This window comes from Bos taurus, chromosome 19 (genome assembly GCF_002263795.3).
Source record: "Bos taurus isolate L1 Dominette 01449 registration number 42190680 breed Hereford chromosome 19, ARS-UCD2.0, whole genome shotgun sequence".
Taxonomy (NCBI): Eukaryota; Metazoa; Chordata; class Mammalia; order Artiodactyla; family Bovidae; genus Bos; species Bos taurus.
The window spans coordinates 43375933-43386977 of record NC_037346.1 but is presented as its reverse complement, the minus strand read 5'-3'; the positions used below and the strand labels follow the sequence as shown (position 1 = coordinate 43386977).

The 11045-nt window shown below is 44.5% G+C and overlaps 1 non-coding gene across 1 annotated transcript; it reads right to left on the bottom strand.

Annotated features, from left to right (window-relative positions):
• Nucleotides 1–1250: 1250 nt before the first annotated feature.
• Nucleotides 1251–1323, bottom strand: TRNAC-GCA (transfer RNA cysteine (anticodon GCA)). The gene has a single exon. It is a non-coding gene; the product is annotated as a tRNA-Cys (tRNA).
• Nucleotides 1324–11045: the final 9722 nt, after the last annotated feature.

The window sequence follows — 11045 nt, the reverse complement described above, 5'->3', positions numbered from 1 at the left end:
AATAAAATAAATATAAATCAAAGCCAACCATGTTAATAAAAGGGGTCTAAGTTTCAGTGCGACAGGCAGAACATTAGAATTCAGATAGCTTTAGGCTCTTCCCGGACAAATTACACAAATTGCTGTCAGAGGTGTCCCAAGGTTCACACAAAATATGCCTTCTGGCCCATTTAACTCCCATTTCCCGGCAGTAAATTATTAACTGAACAAGGTCGAGCTGGTACAGCTGTAGCCCTAACACAGGCTGACATCCACATGGAAGACCGCTTGATAATTTGTAGTGAAAGTGACCCACACTAAATCCATCTCTCCCTGAACTGCAAGGGAAGAATCCTGGATACAGCATCCCACCTCCTTTTGGAACCGGTACAGAGTCCCCATCAGGGGACTGCAAGGTGACCCTGCAGCCCCAGAGCAGCACCTCATAACCCAGCAGTCAGCGACCTTGTAGGGCCAAGGACACCAGAGGGAGGCCTCCAGTGGGTGAGAAGGAAAAAGGAGGAGGTCGGGAAAGGAAAGAGAGAGACTCTGGGAGAAGAGAGTACCAGCTAAAGAGGGAAGGATGAAACGAGCAAGAGAGAAGAAATAACAAGCTTTCAGACAAAATCTGTGGTTCTTCAGCCTCCTCACCACCACCATCTCAGCTTCTGGAAGTCCTTCCGGTTCTTGAGGCTCAGCTCAAAGGGCACTTCCTCCAAGGAGCTTTCACTGATTGCCACAAAACCATGTTACTACAAAAAGAAATAATAACATTGATGGAGAGTGTACTGCGTGCCAGCTGCTTCATCTCATTTAATCCCCTAAACCCTTTGAAGTAGACACTATTGCCACCCCAGTTTTTCAAAGAAACCAAGGTACAGAGAGGTTTAGTAGCCTGCCCAAGGTCACACAGGTGGCAGATGGTAAAGCTAGAACCAGAGAGTCTGACTCCAGAGCTCTCACTTTTTACCATTCAGGGCTACCATTTCCTTCTTCTGCCCCATCTGTGCCGTCCAGTGGCTCAGACTTTGCTTGTGACTCAAATTTCACCTCTCTACTCCCGTCTCTAGGACACTGTCTCACTCATACCCCTGTTTCTCCAGGAACCCAACCAATATCTAGCACATAGTAGGTACTCATGAGAAGTGAAGTTGCTCAGTCGTGTGCATCTCTTTGCTATCCCATGGACTGTAGCCTACCAGGCTCCTCCATCCATGGAATTTTCCAGTCAAGAGTACTGAAGTGATTTGCCATTTCCTTCACCAGGGGATCTTCCCAACTTGGGGATTGAACCCAGGTCTCCTGCATTGCAGGCAGACGCTTTACCCACTGAGCCACCAGGGAAGCCCAGTAGGTACTTAGTAAATATCAATTTCATTTCTTTCTCTCATCAGACACATGTACAAAAAGTACATTTAAGCAAAGAGTAGGACATGGTTGAGCAACTGAGCACACACACACAAGCTACAGACAGGGAGAAAATATTTACAAATCACATACCCAACACAGGATTCATATCCAGAATGTATAATGAACTCTCATAACTGAACAATAAGAAGATAGGCAACTTGATTTACAAAGGAGCAAAAGGACTTCCCTGGTGGTCCAGAGGTTAGGAATCCGCCTGCCAACCCAGGGGACACAAGTTCATCCCTCCTTCGAGAGGATTCCACACACCACAGGGCAATTAAGCCCATGTGCCACAACTACTGAAGCCCACATGCCCAGAACCCGTACTTGGAAACCAGAGAAGCCACTGCAATGAGGACCCGTGCACTACAGTGAAGAGTAGCCCCCACTCGCAGCCACTGGAGAAAGCCCTCGCGCAGCAACAGAGGCCCAGTGCAGCCACAAATAAATACATTTTTTAAAAATGAGCAAAAGATATGAACAATGCTTCACCAAAGAGGAAATAAGGATGGCAAATAAGTGCATGAAAAACTGTTCAATATCATTAGTCATTAGGGAAATGCAAATTTAACCTCTGATGAGCTATTACTACACAAGTATTAGAGTGACTAAAATTTAAACTGCTGACAGTACCAAAATCTGGCCATGATGCAGAACAACTAGAGCTCTCATACATTGCTGGTGAGGATGCAAAATGGAACAGCCACTCTGGAAAGTAGTTTGGCGGTTTCTTACAAAGCTGAGTATATATACATTTACCCCATGACCCAGTAGTCCCACTCCTGGGCATGTATTCTGGAGAAATGAATATTTACGTCCACACAAAAACCTGCACATGTGTATTTATAACATCTCTGTTCATAATTGCCAAAAACTAGAAATAGCCCCAAATGTCTTTGAATGGATCAAGAAACCAAGTCCATCCAGACAATGATGTATAACTCGGCGATAAAAAGGAACAAACTTTTGGCACAGAAAACCTGGATGGAGCTCAAAGGGCTTTATCCTGAGTGAAAGAAACCAGTCTCTAAAAGTTCCGTGTTGTGTGATGCCATTTGTTTGACATTCTCAAATAACAAAACTATAGGGAACAGATCAGTGGTTGCCAAGGGTTAGGTATGGAGAAGTGTGGAATAAAGGGATAGCACAGGGAGTTGTTTGGAATGATGGAGCAATCCTGTATCCTGATTATGGGAATGGTGATAAAAATCTATACATGTGTCAAAATTCCTGTAACTACTCACTAGAATGGCTATAATCAAAAAGACAGGACTTCCCTGGTGGTCCAGTGGTTAAGAATACGCCTGCCAATGCAGGGGACATGGGTTTGATCCCTGGCTGGGGAAGATTCCACCTGCCGAGGGGCAACTAAGCTTGAGAGCCACAAAACTGAAGCCCGTGCCTCTAGGGCCCATTCTACGCAACAAGAGAAGCTTAACGCAACGAGAAGCCCTCACACCACAGCTAGAGTCGCCCCTGCCCACCACAACTAGAGAAAGCCCACACACCGCAACAAAAACCCATCACAGCCAAAAATTCAGTAAGTAAGTAATTTTAAAAAGACAAATAATAAAAAGTGTTGGTGAGGAGGTGGAGAAACTGGAACCATCATACATAGCTAGTGGGAATGTAAAAGGGGGCAGCCACCCTAGAGAATAGTTCAGCAGTTCCTCAAAAAGTTAAACATCCAATTGGCTTTTAGCTATAAGCCCAAGAGAATAAAAGCATATTTCCATAGACAAATTTGTACACAAATGTTCATAGCAACATTATTCTTTTTTTTTCCCCCTTTTTAGCCAAGCAGCTTGTGGGATCTTTGTTCCCCAATCACACCCCCTGCCGTGGAATACCAGTCTTAATCACTGGACATCCAGAGAAGTCCCCCAGCATTATTCTTAGCCAAAAACTAGAAACAACCCAAATGCCCATCAACTGATGAATGGATAAACAAAATGTGATACATGCAGACAGTGGAATATTATTCAGTCTTTAAAAAGGAATAAAGTACTGATACATGCTACAACATGGATAAATCCTGAAAACATTATGTAAGTAAAACAGGCCTGACACAAAAGGCCATATATTGTGTAATTCCATTTATATGAAATGTCAAGAATTATACAAATAGGGATTTCCCTTGATGGTCCAGCAAAGACTCCACACTCCCAATGCAGAGAGTCCAGGTTCAATCCCTGGTCAAGGAACTAGATGTCACAGGCTGCAACTGAAGATCCAGCATGCTGCAACAAAGATCAAAGATTCCGAGTGCCACAAGCAAGACCCAGCACAGCCAAATAACTGAATAAATATTAAAGGAAAAATACACAAATACACAGAAACAGAGAGTAAATCCATGTTTGGCAGGGCTTTGGGGAAGGAATAAATGAGGAATAACTACTAATGGATATGGGGTTTCTTTGGGGAATGATGAAAATATTCTGGAATTAGTGGTGATGTTGCACAGCTTTGTAGATACACTAAAAGCCACTTAATTGTGCACTTTAAAGGGTGAATTTTATGGCATGAGAATTATATTGACAAAAAATTCATAGAACTCTATACCCGCAGGAAAAAAATAAAGTTAAAAAGTCAAATTTAATACAATTAAGTATTATGCCTGGAGGGTAGGAACCAGGTTCTTACCTACTGTGTAAGGTGCCTCACACACTAACCATTTTGGACAGGAGTTCCCAAACTTGACTACACCTTGGAACTTCCTGGGGTGGGGGTGGTATTTAAAAATTGTGATGCTTGGCAACCACCCCTAGACATTCTGATTTAATTGGTTTGGGGTGAAATCTGGGTATTGAGCATTTTTAAAGCTTCCCCAGTAATTCTAATATGCAGCGAAATTTGAGAACCACTGGCTTAGGAAATAATTGATGAACAACCATTCCCGAGAGCCAAAAGCCAGCCCTCCTCCCCTCCTCCATCTCAGAGCGGTCAGATCAGATTTGTCCTTGGCAAAGAGAACAGCTACAATCATTCCTGCTGTTCACTGTGCCAGACAGAAACAAATCTGAACATTCTTTCCAGTTCCTTAAGGGCCACTGTTCTCTCTGGCATGGTTGATGAGACCACCAGCAGTTCTGAAGGAAGGTTTGCTCTGTCATGCTCTGCTCCTCCATCTTCCCCAGACTCTCTCTCAGGCTGCCTGGGTTAGCACCTGGGGCTGGGGAAGTGAAGGAGTCCACTTAATAAAATCATGCTCAGCAGGGTGTAGCAGGCTTTCTGAGTGACCTTTCCCAGGAAATTCATGTTTTCAAAGCTGGCTCCCTGCAAAACACAGGCCTGGATCGCTAACAATGGAATTTCAGATGCTAGTAGGCATGATTTTATGGCAGAGGGTCTCTTCCCTTGACTTTTCTGGCACATGTCTAGACAGGTCAAGCAATCGCCTGACCTGCTGGTTTTCTTTTCTTATTGATTGGACTGATTCACTGAGTGATGTATTTATTTTTGACTGGACTGGGTCTTTGATGCTGTGGACAGGCTTTCTCTAATTGCAGAGAGCAGGGGCTACTCTCAAGTGGCGGTGGGTGGGCTTCTTATTGCAGTGGCTTTTCCTGTTGTGGAGCACTGGCTTAGTTACCCCACAGCATGTGGAATCCTCCCCAGACCAGGGATTGAACACGTGTCCCCCGCACTGGGAGGCGGATTCTTAACCACTTGGGCCACCAGGGAAGTCCCCTGGCCTGCTTTCTTAGAGAGTGAGATCCTAGCTAGCAGCATTCCATTCACTTCATGACAGTAGTCTGAATTACAATTTCACTCAGCTATGATTAGGTATCATCTGTGGCATCTACAGATGTTCTATGCCTCTTGATCTCATACTTCATTGAAAGCCCTTTTGGATTATCTGTACTTTGTGTTATTATAATGTTTCATGCAGGCGAATCTTTTCTCACAGTTTTAGTTGCAGATTACAAAAACCAACTCAGGCAAGCTCAAGCAACAGGGGAGTTTACAATAGAATTACAGGTGGGACCAGGAAAAGGTAAGCCTCAGAGAAAGCAGGAACTGGGAATCTATGGTGAAGATCAGGGAGTAGAACCTGGGGTTCCATCCTAGTGGATAGGGAAGTTAGATCTCAAAGAGTAATAATAGTCCAACATTAATTGAACATTTACCACGTGCCAGGCACTGTTCTAAATTCTACATATATTAATTCATTCAATCCTAAGAATAACACTATGAGGCCATTAGTTGTTGTTGAGTTGCTAAGTCGTGCCAGACTCTTTTGCGACCCTATGGACTGTAGCCCACCAGGCTCCTCTGACAATGGAGTTTCCCAGGCAAGAATACTGGATTGGGCTGCCATTTCCTTCTCCAGGGGATCTTCCTGACCCAGGGATTGAACCCACATCTCCTGCATTGGCAGGAGGATTCTTTACCACTGAGCCGCCAGGAAAGCCTCTGGAAGAGTACTATGCTCAGATGAGAACCACTGGGATAAACAGACACCCCTAAAATTGTCTACTTCTCTATTTTGCGAGCTTCCTGAAGTTAAAACCCGTGTGCTTTCTTCTTCTCCTTCTCCAGGATCTGGCCTAAAGGTACCCAGAGCTGTTACTCCAGTTCTTCCTCCCCAGGATTTAGCTGGGCATCCAATCGTACCAACATGGGATGATAGGAATGAAAATACGAGTCATAAATGGTAATTTTCCTTCCAACAAGCTTTGACGAATGTACAACAATCTTCACAGTTTCAGTTAGTTCAGTTCAGTCGCTCAGTCGTGTCCAACTCTTTGCGACCCCATGAATCCCAGCACACCAGGCCTCCCTGTCCATCACCAACTCCCAAAGTTCACTCAAACTCACGTCCATCAAGTCAGTGATGCCACCAGCCATCTCATCCTCTGTCGTCCCCTTCTCCTCCTGCCCCAATCCCTCCCAGCATCAGGGTCTTTTCCAATGAGTCAACTCTTCGCATCAGGTGGACAAAGTATTGGAGTTTCAGCTTCAGCATCAGTCCTTCCAAAGAACACCCAGGACTGATCTGCTTTAGGATGGATTAGTTGTACTCCTTGCAGTCCAAGGGGCTCTCAAGAGTCTTCTCCAACACCACAGTTCAAAAGCATCAATTCTTCAGCGCTCAGCTTTCTTCACAGTCCAACTCTCACAGCCGTACATGACCACTGGAAAAACCACAGCCTTGACTAGATGGACCTTTGTTGGCAAAGTAATGTCTCTGCTTTTTAATATGATATTTAGGTTGGTCATAACTTTCCTTCCAAGGAGTAAGTGTCTTTTAATTTAATGGCTGCAATCAGCATCTGCAGTGATTTTGGAGCCCCCAAAAATAAACTCTGACACTGTTTCCACTGTTTTCCCATCTATTTCCCATGAGGTGATGGGACCAGATGCCATGATCTTAGTTTTCTGAATGTTGAGCTTTAAGCCAACTTTTTCACTCTTTTTTCACTTTCATTAAGAGGCTTTTGAGTTCCTCTTCACTTTCTGCCATAAGGGTGGTGTCATCTGCATATCTGAGGTTATTGATATTTCTCCCAGCAATCTTGATTCCAGCTTGTGCTTCTTCCAGTCCAGCGTTTCTCATGATGTACTCTGCATATAAGTTAAATAAGCAGGGTGACAATATACAGCCTTGACGTACTCCTTTTCCTATTTGGAACCAGTCTGTTGTTCCATGTCCGGTTCTAACTGTTGCTTCCTGACCTACATACAAATTTCTCAAGAGGCAGATCAGGTGCTCTGGTATTCCCATCTCTTGAAGAATTTTCCACAGTTTATTGTGATCCACACAGTCAAAAGCTTTGGGATAGTCAATAAAGCAGAAATAGATGTTTTTCTGGAACTCTCTTGCTTTTTCCATGATCCAGCGGATGTTGGCAATTTGATCTCTGGTTCCTCTGCCTTTTCTAAAACCAGCTGGAACATCAGGAAGTTCACGGTTCACGTATTGCTGAAGCCTGGCTTGGAAAATTTTGAGCATTACTTTACTAGCGTGTGAGATGAGTGCAATTGTGCAGTAGTTGGAGCATTCTTTGGCATTGCCCTTTCTTTGGGATTGGAATGAAAACTGACCTTTTCCAGTCCTGTGGCCACTGCTGAGTTTTCCAAATTTGCTGGCATATTGAGTGCAGCACTTTCACAGCATCATCTTTCAGGATTTGGAATAGCTCAACTGGAATTCCATCAGCTCCACTAGCTTTGCTCCTAGTGATGCTTTCTAAGGCCCACTTGACTTCACATTCCAGGATGTCTGGCTCTAGGTCAGTGATCACACCATCGTGATTATCTGGGTCGTGAAGATCTTTTTTGTACAGTTCTTCTGTGTATTCTTGCCATCTCTTCTTAATATCTTCTGCTTCTGTTAGGTCCATACCATTTCTGTCCTTTATCGAGCCCATCTTTGCATGAAATGTCCCCTTGGTATCTCTAATTTTCTTGAAGAGATCTCTGGTCTTTCCCATTCTGTTGTTTTCCTCTATTTCTTTGCATTGATCGCTGAAGAAGGCTTTCTTATCTCTTCTTGCTATTCTTTGGAACTCTGCATTCAGATGCTTATATCTTTCCTTTTCTCCTTTGCTTTTCGCTTCTCTTCTTTTCACAGCTATTTGTAAGGCCTCCCCAGACAGCCATTTTGCTTTTTTGCATTTCTCTTCCATGGGGATGGTCTTGATCCCTGTCTCCTGTACCATGTCACGAACCTCATTCCATAGTTCATCAGGCACTCTATCTATCAGATCTAGGCCCTTAAATCTATTTCTCACTTCTACTGTATAATCATAAGGGATTTGATTTAGGTCATACCTGAATGGTCTAGTGGTTTTCCCTACTTTCTTCAATTTCAGTCTGAATTTGGCAATAAGGAGTTCATGATCTGAGCCACAGTCAGCTCCCGGTCTTGTTTTTGCTGACTGTATAGAGCTTCTCCATCTTTGGCTGCAAAGAATATAATCAATCTGATTTTGGTGTTGACCATCTGGTGATGTCCATGTGTAGAGTCTTCTCCTGTGTTGTTGGAAGAGGGTGTTTGCTATGACCAGTGCATTTTCTTGGCAAAACTCTATTAGCCTTTGCCCTGCTTCATTCCGTATTCCAAGGCCAAATTTGCTTGTTACTCCAGGTGTTTCTTGACTTCCTACTTTTGCATTCCAGTCCCCTATAATGAAAAGGACATCTTTTTTGGGGGGTGTTAGTTCTAAAAGGTCTTGTAGGTCGTCATAGAACCGTTCAACTTCAGCTTCTTCAGCGTTACTGGTTGGGACATAGAGCCCGGGACCCTGGGCACCCCGTCGTGTTGTGTGTCCGGGAAGTGACCCACCTTCACACCCCGCAGCTGATCATGGGCGGCCTAAACAAGATTGACCTGGACGACTGGAAGTCCAGCACGCGCTGAAGCACTGTGGGGCTGACAGCACCGTGGTCCCGTGGTTCTGGCAGCGGTGAGCCCGGCTGCTGCAGTTCGTGACGGGCTCCATGCGGGTCCCCCTCGAAGGCTTCAAGGCGCTGCAAGGTGACTACAGTGGCGGCCGGGCCAGGCCGGGTGGGGGCCTGGGACGTCTCCTGGCATCGGGTCTTTCACGATGGATGCCGGGCACGGCAGTGTCGCTCGTCCAGAGACCTCTTCTCTCCCCACTTCCGCTCCTGGGGTGAGCATTAAGAACCAGTAATTTTTATTACGAAAAAAAAAATAAAGGTGCCACAGTTAATATTTTTTTAAGTTTACAAGAGAAAAGTACCTATAGTCCCAACACCCTGCATAACTACTCTCAGTTTTGCATTTTACTTTCATTCCCTGTCTACACCTGCTCTTATAGTGTACACAGATACAGGCAAAGTGTGTACCATCTGGGTTCTGCTATTTTCACTTAACACTTAGAAATGTTTTCCATGTTATTATATGGTTTTCATAATGAATAATCTTTTCAAAGTCTATGTAGTGTTCCATTGCACAGACCTACTTTAATTTTAAACACTCTCCCAAGTGTTAAATGTTTAGCTAATTTCCATGTTTATTGATTTTGGGTTTCTTGCTTTATCAGGAATGCTGCAATACATATGTTTATATACATAATTCTGCTTCTGCTTTAATTATTCAAATAATTCCCAGAAACTATTGAGTCAATGGGTGTGGATATCTTCATGGCTTTTGGCACACAGTTCCATATCACTCTCCCAGGGATAGATACCAATTTACAATGTTTCCTGGCAGTCTATACATGCCCCAACTTTACTACAACTTCACCAGCATTGAGGATTTTCATTAAAAAAAAAAAATCCATCATATATGTATATAAAGTGGCTTAAATTTGCAAGTCTGTGATTTCATGCATTTTCCTAGTACTAGTTATTATTTAGATTCCTCCTTACATTAATAAATAATATGTGGTGTCTAGAATGGAAATTATTATCATCATTTTGCACATCAAAATCCCATCCAGAGGACCTCCCAGTGGTTAAGCATCTGCCTGCCAGTGCAGGGCACATGGTTTTGGTCTCTGGCCCAGGGAAGATTCCACATGCCACTGGGTAACTAAGCCCACACACCACACCTACTGAAGCCACACGCACTAAACCCATGCTCTGTAGCAAGAGAAGCCACCACAATGAGAAGCCCTCACACCGCAGCTAGAGAAAGCCCAGTATGGCCAAAAATTACGTAATTAATTAAAAAAAATCCCACCCACAGAATTTAGGGAAAGTTATCTGAGTTCACAGAGTCGGTCAAATAAGAAGGAAAATTTTTGGTCTACCTAGTCCAGTGCTCTTTGTGCCCCATCCCATACATAGCTCAGCCCGCCTTAGGCTCAGCGCCAAGATCAGGAGCAAAGGAGGGGCTGGTTCAAAAGACCTCTCTCTGAGGTCTGTAGTTAACTCCCCTCTGACTCCAAGGTTTCAGCCCAGGTCTTAAGCAGTACATGGAGGCAGCCCCCAGAAAGGATTCCTGCTTCTGGGTCTCCTGCCTTGCCTCTTCTGTTCCAGGTCCTATGGTATTTCTTTTTCTTCTTTACTTTTTTTAAATTTATTTTTTTTGGCTCTGCTGGGTCTTTGTTGCTGCACAGGGGCTTTCTCTAGTTGCAGAAATGGGGGCTACTCTAGTTGCAGTATGTGGGCTTTTCATTTCAGTGGCTTCTCTTGTTGCAGAACACGGGCTCTAGGGCACTTGGGCTTCAGTACTTGCAGCATGAGGGCTCTAGAGTGTGGGCTCAGTAGTTCTGGTGCACGGCTAAGTTGCCCTGCGGCATGTGGAATCTTCTTCCCTGACCAGGGATCCGGCCTGTGTTCCCTGCACGCTGGAAATCTGCAGGCAGATTCTCAGCCACTGGACCACCAGGGAAGTCCCAGGTCCTGCAGTATTTCACCTGATAAATTCCTGAGGGTAGTGATTCCCAGACCTGGTTGCTTCCCAAGATCCCTGGGAAAACCCTTTTCACTTCCCACACACAGACTGCTGATCTGTGGAGTCAGAATCTTCAAGGTCTGAGGTCTGAGGATCTACAGTTTTTTAACCCCCTCTAGATAATTATGAGGCTTACCTAGGTTAGAACCCACTGTGTCAGGGTCCGGAGAAGGCAATAGCAAGCAACTCCAGTACTCTTGCCTAGAAAATCCCATGGATGGGGGAGCCTGGTAGGCTGCAGTCCATGGGGTCGCTACGAGTCGGACGCGACTGAGCGACTTCACTT